The sequence below is a fragment of the Lissotriton vulgaris genome, chromosome 8, assembly GCF_964263255.1.
Source record: "Lissotriton vulgaris chromosome 8, aLisVul1.2, whole genome shotgun sequence".
Classification (NCBI taxonomy): Eukaryota; Metazoa; Chordata; class Amphibia; order Caudata; family Salamandridae; genus Lissotriton; species Lissotriton vulgaris.
Genome location: NC_141696.1, coordinates 469681399 through 469704822, shown reverse-complemented (window position 1 = coordinate 469704822; position 23424 = coordinate 469681399).

The following is a 23424-nucleotide window of genomic DNA, read 5'->3' as shown; positions in this document are numbered from 1 at the left end:
GTATTTATAGGTGTTTTATTCAGGGTTTCACAAGTACAACATAACTTCAGTACAGATGGTTTTTCATTCAAATTGTGTAGTGGACCTAACAATTTTAGTAAGAATTTTTGACTAGTAAAGGGGTTCGTTTCCTCTCTGATCATTATTTTTTATATATTGAGCTACTTTAAGAGGGTTGTACCAGAAATGTTTTTGGCAAATCCAATATGGTTTTTTCATTTTTTTTGCACTTGCACTTGCACTTTTTTCTTAATATTATATTGCACATTCATTGACCTCTTGGATGCCGTTACTCATTTGTGGCAATGGACAGTCGTGATGGAGTTAACTTTCATTAACAGAAAGCTTATGCCCGCTGGGGCTTTATTTCTTTGAAAAATGTTACACACACGTTTGAAATAGTGATCTATATTCTACTACCCGAGATGTTATATGGTTTGTTCAGACTTTGTTATATAATTGCTGAATAATGGACCAGATATCTGGCGGTATTCAATGAATTTTGTTCCGCAGGGTAGAAGTACTTTACACGCATTCGAGGTACTTGTTGTATTTATACATGAATTTGACAATGAATTTTAAAATATTTAATAATTTATTTATATATTTTATAAATTGTTCAAATGTGTAAACAACTGTGCTTACATTTCAAAAGCGCTCCAAAGTACAACATGATTGAAAAGTATTGTTTCTATGTTGTTGGCTGCACCATGAAATTGCCGCGCACTAGCACTTTAAATAACGGCATCAGCTCTAAGCAACTTGCCATATGATCAAGCTTTGTGGGAAGCGAAACGCGTAATGGCGGCTGGCTTGCTGGAGGAAATAAAGCACCTTGATTAAAGCACGAAATCCTGGGTCCGCTCTTTCGTCTTGTTGGATTTGGGTAGGGCGGCTGCCTCGAGTCGAGTGGCGAATTTACTGACATTATATATATATATATATATATATATATATTTATAGATTCACTGAAAAAAACACACGTTATAGTTAGGGATTGGCATTTAAAAAACCTTAAAAATTCACAAAAAAAACAACAGGTTTCCTGGAGGTTATAGTTAGTTGGACATTTCACTCATATAAAATCAGAGCTATGTGGCCGTTATAGTTAGTAGAGCTAACTATAGCTCGCGCCTCCGCAATGCACTGCTGAAGACGTCACATATTACATATCACTCATTACATAGTCAGTTACTTCACTGGCGACATCACGGATGACATCTCAAATGACATCACTGATGACATCAATGATGACATCATCCAGTGACTGAGTGTTTCTAAAAAGTTCAAGAAATATATATATAAATAAATATATATATATGCCAAGGTGTATTGAAGAATGATAGGATGTATGAGTTTCTGAATGGATGATTTAGTGGGTGCATGACTCACTGTATAAGTGAGTGATTGAACATGTCCTAGTGAATGCATGGGTGAATGATTAATCTGTGTGAATGTCTGTATCAGTCTGTCAGTTGGTGTGTAAGTGCATGGGTTGGTGAGCAGCTACATCAGTGTCTACATTATTTAGTGATTGGTTGTCTGAGTACCTGTATGGGTGCCTGAGTGTCTGTGTGGCTTTCTGCATGGATGTGTGAGTGGGTGATTCACTCAGTGTATGGGTTTATGAGTGTGTATGTTAGGGACTGTATGTGTGAGTGAGTGTACGCATAGCTGTGTTGGTGAGTGAATGGATGTCTTAGTGGTATATGTGTAAGTAACTACATATGTGAAAGGCAGTATATGTGAGTCTTGGAGTATATTAGTGAGTATATGTGACAGTGAGTGATTATAACAGTGGCTGCATAGATAAGTCAAGTCAAGTCAAGTCAAATAGGCTTTATTTCGACATAAAAAATATCTTAAAAAGCATACATACATAGTAAATTCAATTTTAAACATTACTAGATAAAAAGCATAAAAAACCCCTTACGCACTAGGAATCAATGTTATTTCCTGCAATTTCTGGAGGGGGAATTATATAAATTACCTAAAAAAGATAGGCCGAAAACAGACCATAAGTTTAAAATCATGATTAAACAATTTGCCTAAGTCTTTTTGACCGAATCCGCCATGCCCACCCAAGATATTTCGAGGTGGCGCATGCAAAAAATGTGCGAGTGTCTGTAAGTAGTATTCTTAGTGCCACATTGCAATGTCTGGTGCCCAAGGTAAGACACATTGGTTTAATCCATTTCATACGAGGAACCTTGTAGGCAGGGCACTCGAATAACAAATGGGGGACAGATTCACGGCGCTGAGGGCAGAAGGGGCACCATGGAGCAGTCTGATATGGAATTTTCCAGTGACATGTGAGCTCCATTACAGGGAGAAGACCTATTCTAAATTTAAAGTACAGGGATCTTTCCCAGGGGGCGGAGATAATGTCCAAATACAGTTCTCTGATGGGGACATCTTTGAACTCCACAAAGTTTCTGGTCGATTTACAGGTCGTTGTGGAAGAGTTTCTTTTGTTTGCCACCCATGACCAATAGAGATGTTTTAACGTAGCTTTGGGCGGGGCTGACTGTTGATGCCATGCTTCTTCCAGCCCCAAGTTGGCAAGTAGGGCCTTAATGTCCCTTAGCCATTTTATTTTTGCCCAACCTGTGGATTTGATTATCTCCCGAAGACCATCCGCATAACTTGAGAGCTCTGGCACTCTCCAGATGCGGGCCCACAGTAGCAGGGGGCGTAACTTTGCTTGATCTTCAATCGCCCGACAGCCCATGTCCAGTTGCAGTGGTAGAATGGGAACAGATGGACCGAGAGACATTAGACTTCTCAAGAAGGTGTTCTCAGCTCGAGTTAGCTCTTTCATGTTTGCCATCCCCCAGAGCTCTGCCCCATAAAGTGCTGCACTTACTCCTCTGGCCGAGTAGATGTCTATTACTGCTGCTATTGGTTTTGTGGAAGCTGCTCTCTGCTCTTTCAGCAGGACCCCAGTCACTCTTTTCAGGCTCAACAACATTTTGATCAAGTGACAGTCCCATTTCATGGAGTCCACCAGCCGGATGCCCAGGTAGTCGAACATCTTGGTCCTTTCCAGTGCAACGGGCCCCAGTGTTGGAGGGGGGCCGAGTTTTTGCGGGGGGTTCAAAATGAGATAATTTGTTTTATCTGTATTTATACAGAGACCTCTCTGCTTGCAAAAATCGTCAAAACCAGAGAGAAGCTTCTGCAGGCCCATTGGAGATTTTGACAGAAGTAAAGTATCGTCAGCAAAGAGCAGGGTGGGGATTAGACGACCTGCCAGACGGGGCGCATCTGCTGGTAACTTGGTCAGGAAGTCCACCACCCCATTTACATAGAGGGAGAATAGGGTTGGGGCAAGTACGCAACCTTGCCGCACACCTCTATTCACCTCTATTCTTGGGGTCTTTTGACCATTTGGCCCCCAGCGTATTTGGGCGTAATTATTTTCATGGAACCTCATGATCAAGTAAAGCAAGTAGGGTGGCATACCAAGGTCACACAGTACCTTCCATAGGTTGTTTCTGGGTACCAAATCAAAAGCCGTCCGGAGGTCGATGAAGGCCAGATATAAGGTACCCTTCCCAATCGTGACGACCTTCCAGTGGATCATGAGCAGCCTTAACGATTGTTCTATTGTTCCTGTGCCAGCTCTGAACCCAGCCTGGAAGTCCGAGAGTATCTTGTTTTCGTCTGCCCACTGCTGAATTCTAGATAAGAGGACCTTGCCCGCTACTTTTTGGGAACAATCTATCAGGCTGATCGGCCTGTAATTAGCTGGGTCGTCTCTTGAGCCTTTCTTGTGCAGGGGGACCACCTCGGCGGCCATCCAAGAAGCAGGGAGGGGGGCCCCTGCCATGGCAGCGTTTAATAACGATGCGATTAGCATACCCCAATCACCTGTGTCTGCGCGAAGAAGGTCGCCAGGAAGGCCATCAGGACCAGCTGCTTTGCGAGGGACCAAAGATTTTATAGCAATTTCAGCTTCTTTCCTGGTAAATAGACTTTCCTCGTAGCTCCCATCACCTCGGAGGATCTGTGGTAGTGGGAAGTCCATCGCTTCTACTGCAGATGCTGTGTACAGTTTTGCGAAGTGAGAATACCACAGATCTTCGGTTATGTTACATGTGATGACAGTGTCTAGGGGTCTGTTTTTCTTCCGCAATAAGTCCCAAAAACCTTTAGCATTTTTTTCTACACTGGCGGCGCGGAGTTCCTGCCAAAAGGCATCTTCCCAATCTCTCCTTGCTGCCATTAACACAGATTTGTAGCACTTGCGTTTGGTAGCTATTAATGTTGCATCACCGCTCTTTACTGCCAGTATTAGGGCTCTCTTTCCAGCACGGCACTCCGACGAGTACCAGCCTGATTTGCTCTGTCGCTTGTCAAGGTTTTTGTTTCCCTTTTTTAGTTTAACCGTGAACAAGTCCCCAATCGACGACGAAACCTCGCTAAACATAGCTGAAATCTTGTGCGGGCTGGGAGGCTGACTTTCCAGAAGTTCACAAGCAGCAGCAGTAACGGCTCTGATGCAGGATAGTTTTTCTTCATCGATAGCCACTTTGTCCCATTTTAAACGTCTGAGGCAATTTGAGGGGACCACACCCCCCGATGACCTTAGCTCAGATACGTCACGGGCTCCACAAGATGAGCCGCTGTCCCTCCACCAGTATATTAGGGATAATGAGAGTGCATTATGATCACTATCCAAGGAAGGTAGAACTATCATATCCTTCATGTGGGCCCACAAAGGAAAGTTTAAAAGGATGTAATCTATCCTAGATGAGTGACCCACCCTATTGTACGTGTGTGCCCCCGCTAGGTCTGACCGTGTTCTCCCGTTGGCTGCTCTCAAGCCATGCTCTAGTGTGAGGGAATTTAATTGAACAATTCTAGGAGTCCATCTTTTGACAATTGGAAGATCAAGGGACGGGACGCCTCTCCTTGAATCTTCGTCGTGCAGGTCCGAGGATTCGTCGGTCAACAGGGGCTCAAATGTGCAATTAAAGTCCCCCATAACCAGAATTAGGGAGTCTCCACAGCATTCCCCTAGGGCTGCCTCCAAGGCCATGAGGGTTGGTGACGAGGCCCTACCTGAAACCCCGCGTGTGTAAATATTAAAGATCTCCAGCTTTTCAGCTTTCCTTGGGCATATTACAGTGAGCCGCATCAGGTCTGGGGATTTTTGGGGATGATGGTGTACTCTCCAACCTAAAGATATATCGACCCAGACTAGGAGGCCTCCAAATGGGCGCCCTCTTCCCGATGCTGGGATACCTGCCGGGACGGGGAAGGTGGCGTAACCCACTCTATGCCTTGGTTCCCTACACCACGTTTCTTGGAATGCACAGACTGCGTGGGGCTCAGTGAGCGCCACCCAGTCCGGGGCATCCAACTTGTTATTTAGGCCTGCCACATTCCAGCTGATGGCTTTCAGGGTGGAAAACTCAGCACGTCCAGCTTCCCCAACCTGTGCACCTAAAATTTGTACTCCATCCACGGACTCAGTAAACTCAGTCCGATAGCCTGTGGAAGAGGGGATGGGGGGGTTGGGCGCGGGTTGGAGCGCAGGGATGTTAGCTGGTGGCGGGGAGACCCTCCCAGCTATGCTTGGTATAATAACCCTAGGTGGGGGGGCGTTTATAACCACTTTATCACCAAGTCACCAGCCCCAAACCTGGGATGGGGCTGCTTGGGTCGGTGTCCATGCCCTTGCTCTAACGTCCAAGGTTGGGTAATGCGGGAACCATGCGCCTCTACCCCCATCCGGCAAAAACTTCTTGTGCCCCGATGAAGGGGGGGGACGATAAAAGTACCCCAGGTCCCTAGTTTGAATGTCGCAGAAGTTATGATGCGACTGCTGGCTGCAGATCATACCTGCCGCTCTAGGATCGCTAAAATTAATCAGCACGCAGTCCCCAGTTAGGTCCTTACGTCTATTGCCGATCCACCCCACACGACGAACATAGGCTATTCTGCCATCAATGTGCCCTGGGAGGGGTCTGTTTGCTTTGAGCCAGGAGAGCGTCTTGTGTTTGAGGTCAGAATACAACTCACAAGAACCCTCTTCGAGCTCCGGAACCCCCGTTAGAATTACCACATACGGTTTACAACCAGGGGGGAGGCTAGCATTGGGTGTGTACCTTTTTGCCCTGTCTGTTGGTGTTTTAGTCGGGGATTTAGCTAAGGGTTTGACTAGGGGTTTAGGCACAGCCTGATTGCCAGGAGTGGAAAGGGATGGAGTTATGTTTCCATTCGACGTGGTCGGCAAATTTCCTGCTGCTTTAGAGTCGGGCGCTATGGGCTTAGGATTTCGAGCAAAGTTAACCTTAGGGGCCTTAAGCGCTTGGGTACAGGGTTTTTTCTTTTGGCGGCCCGAACTGGGCTCAAGAGTAGGGGTTTGTGGGGCAGGGCTGGTTCCAGAGTTGGTTTGATGTAACTGAGTGGCCTCCCCCGGTGCAGGCGTTTTTTGGCGAGACATTGACTCAGAGGGAACTAAGGTGACAGCACCACTCCTTAACCCACCATTTTCTTCGCCCTGCGCCTTGGAGTGGAATTTAACCAGTGATTTCACAGCGTAAAAATTATCCAGCATTGACTGCTCGAGGGTAGCTAGTTTACGTGTGAGACTGTCAATCTTGTCTACAAGGGGCATCACCACAGACCTGATTATGTTCTCAACATCTAGATCGGTATGCACAGCCTGGGGGAGTGTGGTGGTACCTAGCGAAGCTAACGGGCCTAATATGCCCTCAGGTACAATATCTCTAGTATGGATGGTAGGGGTTTTTGGGTGTGGGACATGGTTTATAGTGGTACTCCCTTTAGTCGCATTGTGCCTACTTACTTTACTGTGCGGCTTTTGAGAGCCCCCCCTGCGAGGACTGGCAGGACGCTTTCTCTTCTTGTGTGCAACTAGTCCTGAAGCTAGTTTCCCTAATGGGGTGGTTTTTGGAGCCACTGCTAGGGATGTGCTGGCTTCGATAGGTACGACTGTGAGAGGAAGATTTGGGGCTTCGTTGGACAGCACAGAGGGGCTAGGGGCATTATTGGTCTCGGAATCAAGATCATAAATTTGTGCCCCTGGCGAAGGGTCAGTAGGGTCGGGTGGATTAGGGTGTATTGAGTCATTAGCAATGACTGGTACAGTGGTAGTTACCCTTTCTAGGCTTGCCCTAATCCGACTCACTCTCTCATCAATGTCCGGGGAGTCAATTACCACCAATGGTGTGGTAGGTACATTTACAGGGCTGGGGGCTAGGGCAAGGACGCCCAGCGATGAGCGCTTGTGAGATAGGCCCCTGGAGTCCCGGGATAATCTTCGTTCAGCAAGGATTATCTCCTTTTCTACAATGGAGACAGCCCGCATTATGAATTGATCCATTGTGCCTATGACAACGTCTCCCGCAGCTTTCCTTGATTTGCTTGCTCTGGTGCCTGTGGCCATGCTCTTGTAAGTCACGTGCCTGCTTAGCAGAGCCAAGAGATGTGGCCCGGGCCCGGCCTCTTCTGGCCCCTGATGGCCAAAGATGGTCCCGCCCTTGTCCCGGGCTTCTCCCGCGATGCTCCCGCGTGCTCCCGCACAGCGGGATAGAGGCGTTCCTTTGTGGAGGCGTGAAGCAAGGGGTGGGAGGGGCAACAGGTCAGCAGGTGTGCCGGAACGCAGGGGCTCCTGGTTAGTGGAGTCCCTGCAGCGGCAACGCTGGTGGATAGAGCGTGTCCCTGCTCTCTCGAGTCCTTCCTGAGGGCTGTGAGCAAACGTGCTCCCAACAGCCTCACGAGCCAAGACTGCGACGCGGCACCCGCGGAGCGGGTGCGGCTAGTTGTAGCAAGGGGCAGCTACAGCAATGTCAGCAATGTCGACAGCGATCGTAGGAAGACGCCGGTAAGCCCTCGGCGTGTGAGTGTCCCGCTGGATTGGAGGGTTCTGCTCCTTTTTCACCCTCTGAGCGAGGGGTGGGAGGGGCAACAGGTCAGCAGGTGTGCCGGAACGCAGGGGCTCCTGGTTAGTGGAGTCCCTGCAGCGGCAACGCTGGTGGATAGAGCGTGTCCCTGCTCCCTCGAGTCCTTCCTGAGGGCTGTGAGCAAACGTGCTCCCAACAGCCTCACGAGCCAAGACTGCGACGCGGCACCCGCGGAGCGGGTGCGGCTAGTTGTAGCAAGGGGCAGCTACAGCAATGTCAGCAATGTCGACAGCGATCGTAGGAAGACGCCGGTAAGCCCTCGGCGTGTGAGTGTCCCGCTGGATTGGAGGGTTCTGCTCCTTTTTCACCCTCTGAGCGAGGGGTGGGAGGGGCAACAGGTCAGCAGGTGTGCCGGAACGCAGGGGCTCCTGGTTAGTGGAGTCCCTGCAGCGGCAACGCAGGTGGATAGAGAGTGTCCCTGCTCCCTCGAGTCCTTCCTGAGGGCTGTGAGCAAACGTGCTCCCAACAGCCTCACGAGCCAAGACTGCGACGCGGCACCCGCGGAGCGGGTGCGGCTAGTTGTAGCAAGGGGCAGCTACAGCAATGTCAGCAATGTCGACAGCGATCGTAGGAAGACGCCGGTAAGCCCTCGGCGTGTGAGTGTCCCGCTGGATTGGAGGGTTCTGCTCCTTTTTCACCCTCTGAGTGAGGGGTGGGAGGGGCAACAGGTCAGCAGGTGTGCCGGAACGCAGGGGCTCCTGGTTAGTGGAGTCCCTGCAGCGGCAACGCTGGTGGATAGAGCGTGTCCCTGCTCCCTCGAGTCCTTCCTGAGGGCTGTGAGCAAACGTGCTCCCAACAGCCTCACGAGCCAAGACTGCGACGCGGCACCCGCGGAGCGGGTGCGGCTAGTTGTAGCAAGGGGCAGCTAAAGCAATGTCAGCAATGTCGACAGCGATCGTAGGAAGACGCCGGTAAGCCCTCGGCGTGTGAGTGTCCCGCTGGATTGGAGGGTTCTGCTCCTTTTTCACCCTCTGAGCGAGGGGTGGGAGGGGCAACAGGTCAGCAGGTGTGCCGGAACGCAGGGGCTCCTGGTTAGTGGAGTCCCTGCAGCGGCAACGCTGGTGGATAGAGCGTGTCCCTGCTCCCTCGAGTCCTTCCTGAGGGCTGTGAGCAAACGTGCTCCCAACAGCCTCACGAGCCAAGACTGCGACGCGGCACCCGCGGAGCGGGTGCGGCTAGTTGTAGCAAGGGGCAGCTACAGCAATGTCAGCAATGTCGACAGCGATCGTAGGAAGACGCCGGTAAGCCCTCGGCGTGTGAGTGTCCCGCTGGATTGGAGGGTTCTGCTCCTTTTTCACCCTCTGAGCGAGGGGTGGGAGGGGCAACAGGTCAGCAGGTGTGCCGGAACGCAGGGGCTCCTGGTTAGTGGAGTCCCTGCAGCGGCAACGCTGGTGGATAGAGCGTGTCCCTGCTCCCTCGAGTCCTTCCTGAGGGCTGTGAGCAAACGTGCTCCCAACAGCCTCACGAGCCAAGACTGCGACGCGGCACCCGCGGAGCGGGTGCGGCTAGTTGTAGCAAGGGGCAGCTACAGCAATGTCAGCAATGTCGACAGCGATCGTAGGAAGACGCCGGTAAGCCCTCGGCGTGTGAGTGTCCCGCTGGATTGGAGGGTTCTGCTCCTTTTTCACCCTCTGAGCGAGGGGTGGGAGGGGCAACAGGTCAGCAGGTGTGCCGGAACGCAGGGGCTCCTGGTTAGTGGAGTCCCTGCAGCGGCAACGCTGGTGGATAGAGCGTGTCCCTGCTCCCTCGAGTCCTTCCTGAGGGCTGTGAGCAAACGTGCTCCCAACAGCCTCACGAGCCAAGACTGCGACGCGGCACCCGCGGAGCGGGTGCGGCTAGTTGTAGCAAGGGGCAGCTACAGCAATGTCAGCAATGTCGACAGCGATCGTAGGAAGACGCCGGTAAGCCCTCGGCGTGTGAGTGCATAGATAAGTGTGTGTCAGTAATTGTTGAAGAGAGTACGTATATGGTACTATCTGTATTAATAAGTGAGGTGGTGTGTGTGTATAACTGTATAGGTGAGTAAATGGCAGTGTAATTAATTCTTTGGGTGACTGACTAAGTGTTTGAGTAACTCTTTGGGTAAGTGGCAGTGTGTGAGTGTCTATATGGGTGTATGAGTGGATATATCAGTGACTGTATTGATGAATGACTGCGTGTATGAGTGACTGTATCGGTTAGTGTGTGGATGTGTATGTAGACATAGGATTCACTGAGCGGGTATGTACTAACTGCTATCGGTCAAACGGAGCGCCCCATTAGGTTGGAAAATTTCACGAAGATTCGTCAAAGATATTGGGAAATCAAAAAAAGCTTTTCCTATGGAAACTAGGTCCTAACTACAACTATCTACTGGCGACTGCCAGCAGGTAATTAATATATATATATATATATATATATATATATATATATATATCGACGAGTACTCCACAACACCTCTAGCAAGCAAGCAAGCCTGCAACGCCAGCAAGAAAGGAGACAGACCACAGGATCAGGTACAATGATTTATTTACACAGGCAGAAACAGCTACGCGTTTCAGGCTACACGAGCCCATATATATATATATATATATATATATATATATATATATATATATATATATATATATATATATATATATATATATATATATATATATATATATATATATATATATATATATATATATGACGAAAACTTCTTAGGAGAAGAAAATCAGAGGCCAGAGGGGATTTCAGGGTTGACAACTCGCTTTATTTAAATGATCCCAGTGGCGGCGAATGCATTTCGACAAAATAGCCTTCCTCAGCGCCCAGCACTGTAGCGAGTCCTTCACCTCTTAGCTCCATCCTGTGTGAAATACGTGCTTGCACCCAAGACTCCTCCCCCTAATGCTGTCGGCACACCTGTGATAGTTCTCGATCTGTATGTAGAACTTCACATCCCAGCATGCACTGAATCGGCCAGACTGAGTTGGTGGCGTGGGAGAGTGAATGAAGACAATGGGTCTGTGCAAGCCTGCAGGTGAGTGGAGAAGGGATGCCTCAAATCAAAACAAAGTCCGCGGCTGCTGCCCTGAGCCCCCTCGTACTGCTGCAGCCGTTCCTCTCAGGTTCGCAGAAGGGCAAGGGCAGTCAAATAGAGACATCACGCCAGGTAGGGATGAAATACCTCACTCTTCCCATGCTAGCCTGTGGTTCCTGGCGGTCTCTGGGTAAATCGATTCCTCGATGTCGAAAGCGCTGGAAACAGCGTGGTGCCAGTGTAAATCCGGGACACTTGATGTAGCAGGGCCTGCTGTGCTGCGCTTCTGGCTGGTGCAGTATATATGATGAATATTTCTTAGCAGAAGAAAATCAGTGGGCAGAGGGGATTTCAGGGCTGACAATACGCTTTATTGAAATGATCCCAGTGGCGGCGAATGCATTTCGACAAAATAGCCTTCCTCAGCGTCCAGCACTGTAGCGAGTCCTTCACCTCTTAGCTCCATCCTGTGTGAAATACGTGCTTGCACCCAAGACTCCTCTCCCTAATGCTGTCGGCACACCTGTGATAGTTTGTGATCTGTATGTAGAACTTCACATCCCAGCATACACTGAATCGGCCAGACTGAGTTGGTGGCGTGGGAGAGTGAATGAAGACAATAGGTCTGTGCAAGCCTGCAGGTGAGTGGAGAAGGGAGCGTCAAATCAAAACAAAGTCCGCGGCTGCTGTCCTGAGCCCCCTCGTACTGCTGCAGCCGTTCCTCTCAGGTTCGCAGATGGGCAAGGGCTGTCAAATAGAGACATCACGCCCAGTAGAGATAAAATACCTCAGTCTTCCCACGCTAGCCTGTGGTTCCTGGTGGTCTCCGGATATATCGATTCCTCGATCTCAAAAGCGCTGGAAACAGCGTGGTGCCAGTGTAAATCCGGGACACTTGAATTAGCAGGGCCTGCTGTGCTGCACCTCTGGCTGGCGCAGTATATATGACGAAAATTTCTTAGGAGAAGAAAATCAGAGGCCAAAGGGGATTCCAGGGTTGACAACACGCTTTCTTGAAATGATCCCAGAGGCGGCGAATGCATTTCGGCAAAATAGCCTTCCTCAGCGCCCAGCACTGTAGCGAGTCCTTCACCTCTTAGCTCCATCCTGTGTGAAATACGTGCTTGCACCCAAGACTCCTCCCCCTAATGCTGTCGGCACACCTGTGATAGTTCGTGATCTGTATGTAGAACTTCACATCCCAGCATGCACTGAATCGGCCAGACTAAGTTGGTGGCGTGGGAGAGTGAATGAATACAATGGATCTGTGCAAGCCTGCAGGTCAGTGGAGAAGGGAGCCTCAAATCAAAACAAAGTCTGCGGCTGTTGCCCTGAGCCCCCTCGTACTGCTGCAGCCGTTCCTCTCAGGTTCGCAAATGGGCAAGGGCAGTCAAATAGAGACATCACGCCAGGTAGGGATGAAATACCTCAGTCTTCCCATGCTAGCCTCTGGTTCCTGGCGGTCTCTGGGTAAATCGATTCCTCGATGTCGAAAGCGCTGGAAACAGCGTGGTGCCAGTGTAAATCCGGGACACTTGATGTAGCAGGGCCTGCTGTGCTGCGCTTCTGGCTGGTGCAGTATATATGATGAATATTTCTTAGCAGAAGAAAATCAGTGGGCAGAGGGGATTTCAGGGCTGACAATACGCTTTATTGAAATGATCCCAGTGGCGGCGAATGCATTTCGACAAAATAGCCTTCCTCAGCGTCCAGCACTGTAGCGAGTCCTTCACCTCTTAGCTCCATCCTGTGTGAAATACGTGCTTGCAGCCAAGACTCCTCTCCCTAATGCTGTCGGCACACCTGTGATAGTTCGTGATCTGTATGTAGAACTTCACATCCCAGCATACACTGAATCGGCCAGACTGAGTTGGTGGCGTGGGAGAGTGAATGAAGACAATAGGTCTGTGCAAGCCTGCAGGTGAGTGGAGAAGGGAGCGTCAAATCAAAACAAAGTCCGCGGCTGCTGTCCTGAGCCCCCTCGTACTGCTGCAGCTGTTCCTCTCAGGTTCGCAGATGGGCAAGGGCTGTCAAATAGAGACATCACGCCCAGTAGAGATAAAATACCTCAGTCTTCCCACGCTAGCCTGTGGTTCCTGGCGGTCTCCGGATATATTGATTCCTCGATCTCGAAAGCGCTGGAAACAGCATGGTGCCAGTGAAAATCCGGGACACTTGATGCAGCAGGGCCTGCTGTGCTGCGCCTCTGGCTGGTGCAGTATATATGACGAAAATTTCTTAGGAGAAGAAAATCAGAGGCCAGAGGGGATTTGAGGGTTGACAATACGCTTTATTGAAATGATCCCAGTTGCAGCGAATGCATTTCGGCAAAATAGCCTTCCTCAGCGCCCAGCACTGTAGCGAGTCCTTCACCTCTTAGCTCCATCCTGTGTGAAATACGTGCTTGCACCCAAGACTTCTCCCCCCTAATGCTGTTGGCACACCTGTGATAGTTTGTGATCTGTATGTAGAACTTCACATCCCAGCATGCACTGAATCGGCCAGACTGAGTTGGTGGCGTGGGAGAGTGAATGAAGACAATGGGTTTGTACAAGCCTGCAGGTGAGTGGAGAAGGCAGCCTCAAATCAAAACAAAGTCCGCGGCTGCTGCCCTGAGCCCCCTCGTACTGCTGCAGCCGTTCCTCTGAGGTTCGCAGATGGGCAAGGGCTGTCAAATAGAGACATCGCGCCTGGTAGAGATAAAATACCTCAGTCTTCCCACGCTAGCCTGTGGTTCCTGGCGGTCTCCGGATATATCGATTCCTCGATCTCTAAAGCGCTGGAAACAGCGTGGTGCCAGTGAAAACCCGGGACACTTGATGTAGCAGGGCCTGCTGTGCTGCGCCTCTGGCTGGCGCAGTATATATGAAGAAAATTTCTTAGGAGAAGAAAATCAGAGGCCAGAGTGGATTTCAGGGTTGACAACACGCTTTATTGAAATGATCCCAGTGGCGGCGAATGCATTTCGGCAAAATAGCCTTCCTCAGCGCCCAGCACTGTAGCAAGTCCTTCACCTCTTAGCTCCATCCTGTGTGAAATACATGCTTGCACCCAAGACACCTCCCCCTAATGCTGTCGGCCCACCCGTGATAGGTCATGATCGGTATGTAGAACTTCACATAACAGCATGCACTGAATCGGCCAGATGGGGTTGGTGGCGTGGGAGAGTGAATGTAGGCAATGGGTCTGTGCAAGCCTGCAGGTGATATATATATATATATATATATATATATATATATATATATATATATATATATATATATATATATATATATATATATATATATATATATATATTCCATCCAAAAGGTTGCCCTTGCTTTAGAACACACTTTGCTCCTTGGTCACGGGCAGTGCAGGTCAACAGGGCAAACTAAAATGAAGGTCCAATGGGCGTGATTTTAACTTGCATAATTTGGGAAAAACAGAGCAAACACCCACCGGAGGGTCAGTTTGTACATGAATGAAGGCACTACGAGTCCCAGACTTGAACGAGTGTTAAAATCACGCCCATTGGAGGGCGTTTCCACTGGAGGATTTACAAAAGACATAATGGCTCTGACCTTCATTTCAGTTTGCCCTGTTGACCTGCACTGCCCGTGACCAAGGAGCAAAGTGTGTTCCGAAACGCGTAGGGCTTTTTATACAAAAACAAGATGTTTCCTGCTGATTGCCGAAAATTAAAGGACGATGCAAATAATAAAGCGGAGCTCTGCTGTCTCCTTTGAGCGCGCTCTAAAGCAAGGGCAACCTTTTGGATGGAATATATATATATATATCAAATTCCAAAAGTAAATAGAATGCGCACTCAGGAGAGAAAGTTCACCAGAAAGTTTATTCCTTTGCTACGCGTTTCGACACTTGATAGTGTCTTCGTCACACAATAGTCAGGTTCCCATTTGTCCGCAAATGCAAAAAATGACATTGTTTATGTTTACTTTTGTTTATGCACGTCCTGTTCCTACCTGACTATCGTGTGAGCAAGACACTATCAAATGTCGAAAACGCGTAGCGAAGGAATAAACTTTCTGGTGAACTTTCTCTCCTGAGTGCGCATTCTATTTTTCTATTTACTTTTGGAATTTCATAAAATTACCGGCAATGCGCCACACGACGAAGGGACCAATCCCGGAAGGACCCTAAACGAAGAAATATATATATATATGTGTGTGTGTGTATGTAAAATGGTACCATTAGTCCAGTGGCTGTGGACTATTTGGACCTCAGGGTGTTTTTTGAGAATGGTCTACTCCATATGGCACTTTTCCGAAAACCAACTGCCGGCAACTCCACTCTTTTTGCCAGCAGTAACCATCTGCCTAAATTGGTCCAAAGTATACTCTATGGTGAACTTCTCAGATTACGCAGAAACAGTTCTAGAGAACAGGATTTTGAGGCGGCTGTCGCAAAATGTATCACTAGATTTAATCTGAGAGGATATGAGAGGGGTGCATTAGAGAAGACACTCAAGAGGGTCAGAAAGATCCCTAGGGAAAAACTCCTTCTAGACAAACCTAAGGAGAAAAATACTGACAAGGAAGGTAAATTCTGTATGATTACTCCTTATTCCTCCGAGGCCAACTATCTGAAGAAGATGCTTGAAAAAAGAAACTGTGTACAAAAAAATTGCCAACTTCACCTTACTTGACACCTCCCAATTGAGGAAAACAAACCAGTATTACTATATGGTCTGAAAAAAGAAACTGGCACATTCTTCAAACGGATAATATAATCAAGGATGCTATACATGAACATCCACAAGTCACTTTTAGAAAGGCCAGGTCCTTGCAGGACATGTTGGTAAGGAGCCATCTTGAGAAACCGATATCAAGAGTAAACACCCTAAAAGAGATGAGGGGATTTTTCCCCTGTAGCAGATACAAAGCTTGTGTAGCAAGCAAAAGGGTCCTCACATACACCTTACCCGATACAGGAAGAGTGATGGAAATTCAGAAGTTTATTACCTGCAGCACACTGTATGCAGTGTACTGTTTGGTCTGCCCATGTGGCTTACGCTACATAGGCAGCACCATCCATCAGCTCAAAATTAGAGTTCTTGAGCATCTACGAGTGGTCGATAAAGCAGATCCTGCTTATCCGGTCGCACAGCACTTTGCTGAATTCCACAACAGGGATAGAAACAAGCTACAATATTTTGGTTTAGATTTCATCCCTGTGAGTATCAGAGGTGGGGACAGGCTGCGGAAATTATGACGGGTAGAGTCTAGATACATCATTGATCTATTAACTAAATTCCCAAGAGGTCTAAACAGTGGGGAAGAGTTAGCAGTGCATCCTGGAAAATAGTTGAGCACTCCTTGATGTTGGGTTCATATCTGACATGTATCTTTTGCCTGTGGTGAAATATTGTATGAATTCATAGCATACCAATTGATTGCCTATGATGTCAATAGGCACTTGAGGATGACAATATGCATTCACATACATGCTGTAGTCACCTTTATTTTCTATTTTATTTTTATTTTTATTTTATTACTGTTATTCATTTTTTTATTCTACTTTATGAATTGATGATCTGTTTTATTCATTTTGGGTTTCTCAAAAACTATGACTGTAGCTTTCCAGTTAGGGACATAAGCCGACCCACGGCGGGATCGTGTGTAATATTCTACATTCTGATGGTGTTGCACCCCTTTGCATTGTATAAATATGCTTCCAATATGATGCCGATTCATGGCTATACAATGATGCTGTTTATGCTTGCATTTGAATAACACTGATTGTTAGGATGCTTTGTACACACTTCAATATGGTGTCCATGATTGCTCAGGGGATTGTCCCTTTTCGATTGCTATTGTGTGAAGAAATATTTTAGCATGTCACTGTAGCTTCCCAGTTAGGGACATAAGCCGATCCACGGTGCGATTGTGTGTAATACTCTATACTTTTATGGTTGTGCACCCCCTTGCATTGTATAAATATGCGTCTAATATTATGCTGATTTATGGTTTTATAATGATGCTGTTTATGCTTACATTTGAATAACATTGATTGTTAGGATGCTTTGTGTATTTAATAGGGCACACTCCAATATGGCGTCTATGAATTGTTTTGGGGTTTGTGTCCCTTTTCGATTGCTACTTTGTGAAGCAACTTTATTAGCGTGTCACATGGTTGGTGTCATGAACACTGACAAAGGCTTGCAGCCGAAACGCGTTTTTTCAAGCAAGGAAAATAAAGAAGCCTGCTGAAATGCTCCCCCGTGAGTGCAGTTATTCTTCATCGATATGAGGGATTTGAGCGCTATATATATATATATATATATATATATATATATATATATATATATATATATATATATAAATACACAGTTAAATTATCGTGGCGGACACGCACTGCATGGCCCATAAGCCTTTTCTGTTATTCACCTGAAAGCAGCCCATTTGAGAGCGGTTAAAAATAACGTGGGTGTGTCCACTCCACGAATCTCCTGTCGAGCCTCTGATGAGGGCATTAGCCCAGAATCGCATCAGGGTTCATTATGCGACACGAGGACTGTAATTACAGAAGGACGGGGTGTAGCTTTTGCATGGCCCATAAGCCTTTGCTGTTATTCACCTGAAAGCAGCCCATTTGAGAGCGGTTAAAAACAAGGTGGGCGTGTCTACTCCATGAATCTCCTGTAGAGCCTCTGATGAGGTTATTAGCCCAAAAACGCGTCAGGCTTCATTATGCGACACGAGGACTGTAATTACAGAAGGACGGGGTGTAGCTTTTACCCTTACAATTGCTGTGAGGAATAGGCTTGTGACAAGTTGCTGGAGTGTGCTGCCTTGCCTGCGGGTAACTTTGGAGCTTTGAAAATGTACACAGCGTCCCGGCCGTGAAGGGGCGCACCACCCCCTGTCATAGGGGGTCATGAGTCTCGGAGACTCCCGAGACCCATGTGGACCAGCAGCAGGGGATTCATGGCTCACCCGCCCCTCGGGTCCATCCTGGGCACCTAACACAGTTAAATTATCGTAGCGGACATGCACTGCATGGCCCATAAGCCTTTGCAGTTATTCACCTGAAAGCAGCCCATTTGAGGGCTGTTAAAAACAAGGTGGGCGTGTCCAGACCAGGAGGTGCAAGCAAGATGCATTCTGGGGCTGGTAGTCGCGGCACACCATGTGACTAAACCAGGACTTTTGCAATTGGTATTTGTGCCAGAAGGGGCGGGGCAGCACCAGACAAATCGGATGGGGCGTGACATTTTATCAGAAAGATTGCCACCATCTGAAGCAACTACACCCGTGGCGCTGAAGAAGGCTGTTTCCAAGCCGAAATGCATTCGTCTGATAGCGGGTGTTTTTCTGCCTTGTTGCCTGAAGAATAAAAGCTGTTCATACCTGTCCCTTTGGTTGGCCTCTTCACTCTCGTCGTGCGCGAAGGTGATGGATTGCTACATTCAGCGCGGTTTCCAGTGCCGCACACAAGAGGCTCCCATCTCGTGAAGTTGGTTTCTGCTCACTGGGTGCTGCTTTGGTGGCGTTTGGAGATATCCGGGGTGCCGGGATGCAGAAACCCCCCCCCATTCTGGGAGAAATTGTGGCGGTGAGGAAGTCAATCGACTTCACGCTGGGCTGGGTGTATTATACCCCCGTCCCCGCTTAAAGGACACCAGTGAATGGGAGGTGAGATGACAAGGAACTGTATGGTGACAGTGTGTTCTAAGGCAGCAGAGGGCGGAACATTTGCCAGCAGCAAAATGCTTTCCCACCCCATGCAAATACAGACCAGGAGGTGCAAGCAAGATGCATTCTGGGGCTGGTAGTCGCGGCACACCATGTGACTAAACCAGGACTTTTGCAATTGGTATTTGTGCCAGAAGGGGCGGGGCAGCACCAGACAAATCGGATGGGGCGTGACATTTTATCAGAAAGATTGCCACCATCTGAAGCAACTACACCCGTGGCGCTGAAGAAGGCTGTTTCCAAGCCGAAATGCATTCGTCTGATAGCGGGTGTTTTTCTGCCTTGTTGCCTGAAGAATAAAAGCTGTTCATACCTGTCCCTTTGGTTGGCCTCTTCACTCTCGTCGTGCGCGAAGGTGATGGATTGCTACATTCAGCGCGGTTTCCAGTGCCGCACACAAGAGGCTCCCATCTCGTGAAGTTGGTTTCTGCTCACTGGGTGCTGCTTTGGTGGCGTTTGGAGATATCCGGGGTGCCGGGATGCAGAAACCCCCCCCCATTCTGGGAGAAATTGTGGCGGTGAGGAAGTCAATCGACTTCACGCTGGGCTGGGTGTATTATACCCCCGTCCCCGCTTAAAGGACACCAGTGAATGGGAGGTGAGATGACAAGGAACTGTATGGTGACAGCGTGTTCTAAGGCAGCAGAGGGCGGAACATTTGCCAGCAGCAAAATGCTTTCCCACCCCGTGCAAATACAGACCAGGAGGTGCAAGCAAGATGCATTCTGGGGCTGGTAGTCGCGGCACACCATGTGACTAAACCAGGACTTTTGCAATTGGTATTTGTGCCAGAAGGGGCGGGGCAGCACCAGACAAATCGGATGGGGCGTGACATACTATCAGAAAGATTGCCACCATCTGAAGCAACTACACCCGTGGCGCTGAAGAAGGCTGTTTCCAAGCCGAAATGCATTCGTCTGATAGCGGGTGTTTTTCTGCCTTGTTGCCTGAAGAATAAAAGCTGTTCATACCTGTCCCTTTGGTTGGCCTCTTCACTCTCATCGTGCGCGAAGGTGATGGATTGCTACATTCAGCGCGGTTTCCAGTGCCGCACACAAGAGGCTCCCATCTCGTGAAGTTGGTTTCTGCTCACTGGGTGCTGCTTTGGTGGCGTTTGGAGATATCCGGGGTGCCGGGATGCAGAAACCCCCCCCCATTCTGGGAGAAATTGTGGCGGTGAGGAAGTCAATCGACTTCACGCTGGGCTGGGTGTATTATACCCCCGTCCCCGCTTAAAGGACACCAGTGAATGGGAGGTGAGATGACAAGGAACTGTATGGTGACAGCGTGTTCTAAGGCAGCAGAGGGCGGAACATTTGCCAGCAGCAAAATGCTTTCCCACCCCATGCAAATACAGACCAGGAGGTGCAAGCAAGATGCATTCTGGGGCTGGTAGTCGCGGCACACCATGTGACTAAACCAGGACTTTTGCAATTGGTATTTGTGCCAGAAGGGGCGGGGCAGCACCAGACAAATCGGATGGGGCGTGACATTTTATCAGAAAGATTGCCACCATCTGAAGCAACTACACCCGTGGCGCTGAAGAAGGCTGTTTCCAAGCCGAAATGCATTCGTCTGATAGCGGGTGTTTTTCTGCCTTGTTGCCTGAAGAATAAAAGCTGTTCATACCTGTCCCTTTGGTTGGCCTCTTCACTCTCGTCGTGCGCGAAGGTGATGGATTGCTACATTCAGCGCGGTTTCCAGTGCCGCACACAAGAGGCTCCCATCTCGTGAAGTTGGTTTCTGCTCACTGGGTGCTGCTTTGGTGGCGTTTGGAGATATCCGGGGTGCCGGGATGCAGAAACCCCCCCCCATTCTGGGAGAAATTGTGGCGGTGAGGAAGTCAATCGACTTCACGCTGGGCTGGGTGTATTATACCCCCGTCCCCGCTTAAAGGACACCAGTGAATGGGAGGTGAGATGACAAGGAACTGTATGGTGACAGCGTGTTCTAAGGCAGCAGAGGGCGGAACATTTGCCAGCAGCAAAATGCTTTCCCACCCCATGCAAATACAGACCAGGAGGTGCAAGCAAGATGCATTCTGGGGCTGGTAGTCGCGGCACACCATGTGACTAAACCAGGACTTTTGCAATTGGTATTTGTGCCAGAAGGGGCGGGGCAGCACCAGACAAATCGGATGGGGCGTGACATTTTATCAGAAAGATTGCCACCATCTGAAGCAACTACACCCGTGGCGCTGAAGAAGGCTGTTTCCAAGCCGAAATGCATTCGTCTGATAGCGGGTGTTTTTCTGCCTTGTTGCCTGAAGAATAAAAGCTGTTCATACCTGTCCCTTTGGTTGGCCTCTTCACTCTCGTCGTGCGCGAAGGTGATGGATTGCTACATTCAGCGCGGTTTCCAGTGCCGCACACAAGAGGCTCCCATCTCGTGAAGTTGGTTTCTGCTCACTGGGTGCTGCTTTGGTGGCGTTTGGAGATATCCGGGGTGCCGGGATGCAGAAACCCCCCCCCCATTCTGGGAGAAATTGAGGCGGTGAGGAAGTCAATCGACTTCACGCTGGGCTGGGTGTATTATACCCCCGTCCCCGCTTAAAGGACACCAGTGAATGGGAGGTGAGATGACAAGGAACTGTATGGTGACAGCGTGTTCTAAGGCAGCAGAGGGCGGAACATTTGCCAGCAGCAAAATGCTTTCCCACCCCATGCAAATACAGACCAGGAGGTGCAAGCAAGATGCATTCTGGGGCTGGTAGTCGCGGCACACCATGTGACTAAACCAGGACTTTTGCAATTGGTATTTGTGCCAGAAGGGGCGGGGCAGCACCAGACAAATCGGATGGGGCGTGACATTTTATCAGAAAGATTGCCACCATCTGAAGCAACTACACCCGTGGCGCTGAAGAAGGCTGTTTCCAAGCCGAAATGCATTCGTCTGATAGCGGGTGTTTTTCTGCCTTGTTGCCTGAAGAATAAAAGCTGTTCATACCTGTCCCTTTGGTTGGCCTCTTCACTCTCGTCGTGCGCGAAGGTGATGGATTGCTATATATATATATATATATATATATATATATATATATATATATATATATATATATATATATAAATACACAGTTAAATTATCGTGGCGGACACGCACTGCATGGCCCATAAGCCTTTTCTGTTATTCACCTGAAAGCAGCCCATTTGAGAGCGGTTAAAAATAACGTGGGTGTGTCCACTCCACGAATCTCCTGTCGAGCCTCTGATGAGGGCATTAGCCCAGAATCGCATCAGGGTTCATTATGCGACACGAGGACTGTAATTACAGAAGGACATTTGCTGCGAGGAATAGGCTCGTGACAAGCTGCTGGAGTGTGCTGCCTTGCCTGCGGGTAACTTTGGAGCTTTGAAAATGTACACGGTGGCCCGGCCGTGAAGGCACGCACCACCCCATGTCATAGGGGGCCACGAGTCTCGGAGACTCCCGAGACCCATGTGGACCAGAAGCATCAGATTGATGGCTCACCCGCCCCTCAGGGCCCATCCTGGGCACTTAACACAGTTAAATTATTGTGGCGGACACGCACTGCATGGCCCATAAGCCTTTGCTGTTATTCACCTGAAAGCAGCCCATTTGAGAGCGGTTAAAAACAAGGTGGGCGTGTCTACTCCATGAATCTCCTGTAGAGCCTCTGATGAGGTCATTAGCCCAAAAACGCGTCAGGCTTCATTATGCGACACGAGGACTGTAATTACAGAAGGACGGGGTGTAGCTTTTACCCTTACAATTGCTGTGAGGAATAGGCTTGTGACAAGTTGCTGGAGTGTGCTGCCTTGCCTGCGGGTAACTTTGGAGCTTTGAAAATGTACACAGCGTCCCGGCCGTGAAGGCGCGCACCACCCCCTGTCATAGGGGGTCATGAGTCTCGGAGACTCCCGAGACCCATGTGGACCAGCAGCAGGGGATTCATGGCTCACCCGCCCCTCGGGTCCATCCTGGGCACCTAACACAGTTAAATTAGCGTAGCGGACATGCACTGCATGGCCCATAAGCCTTTGCAGTTATTCACCTGAAAGCAGCCCATTTGAGGGCTGTTAAAAACAAGGTGGGCGTGTCCACTCCACGAATCTCCTGTCGAGCCTCTGATGAGGGCATTAGCCCAGAAACGCATCAGGCTTCATTATGCGACACAAGGACTGTAATTACAGAAGGACGGAGTGTAGCTTTTACCCTTACAATTGCTACGAGGAATAGGCTTGTGACAAGCTGCTGGAGTGTGCTGCCTTACCTGCGGGTAACTTTGGAGCTTTAAGAATATATAAATCTATATATATATATTACCTACTGGCAGTTAGGACAAAGTTTCCATAGGAAGAGCATTTTCTGTTTTGCTTATAACATTGGCGTCGTTTGATGAATCTTCATGAAATTTTCCAAACACATTCTTTGTTCATATCAGCTCATGTGTTGAAAGTTTGGGGGTGATTCGTCAAGAGGGGGCTGAGAAAAAAGGGGGTCCCTAAACATGTTTTCTCCATGTTAATTTCCATAGGAAACTTTAAACATGGCTACAAGTCGAACGGGTGAACGGAATTACCCCAAATTTGGCAGGGAGAAGGGTCTTGGTCTAGAAAACACACTTTTGTTTATTTGGTGTAAATCCGTTCAGTAGTTTTGGAGAAATAATACAAATTTACAGATATCGATATTTGGGAATTCTGCCATCTGATTGGCTGAGGCGTTACAAGCACGAGTTTGCTGCTTATTGGCTGCGATTGCTGCGAGCGGTTGCAACTAGGAAGTATTGGCCGCCATTTTGTGATTCCGTTGAAGCAAGTAAGGGGAA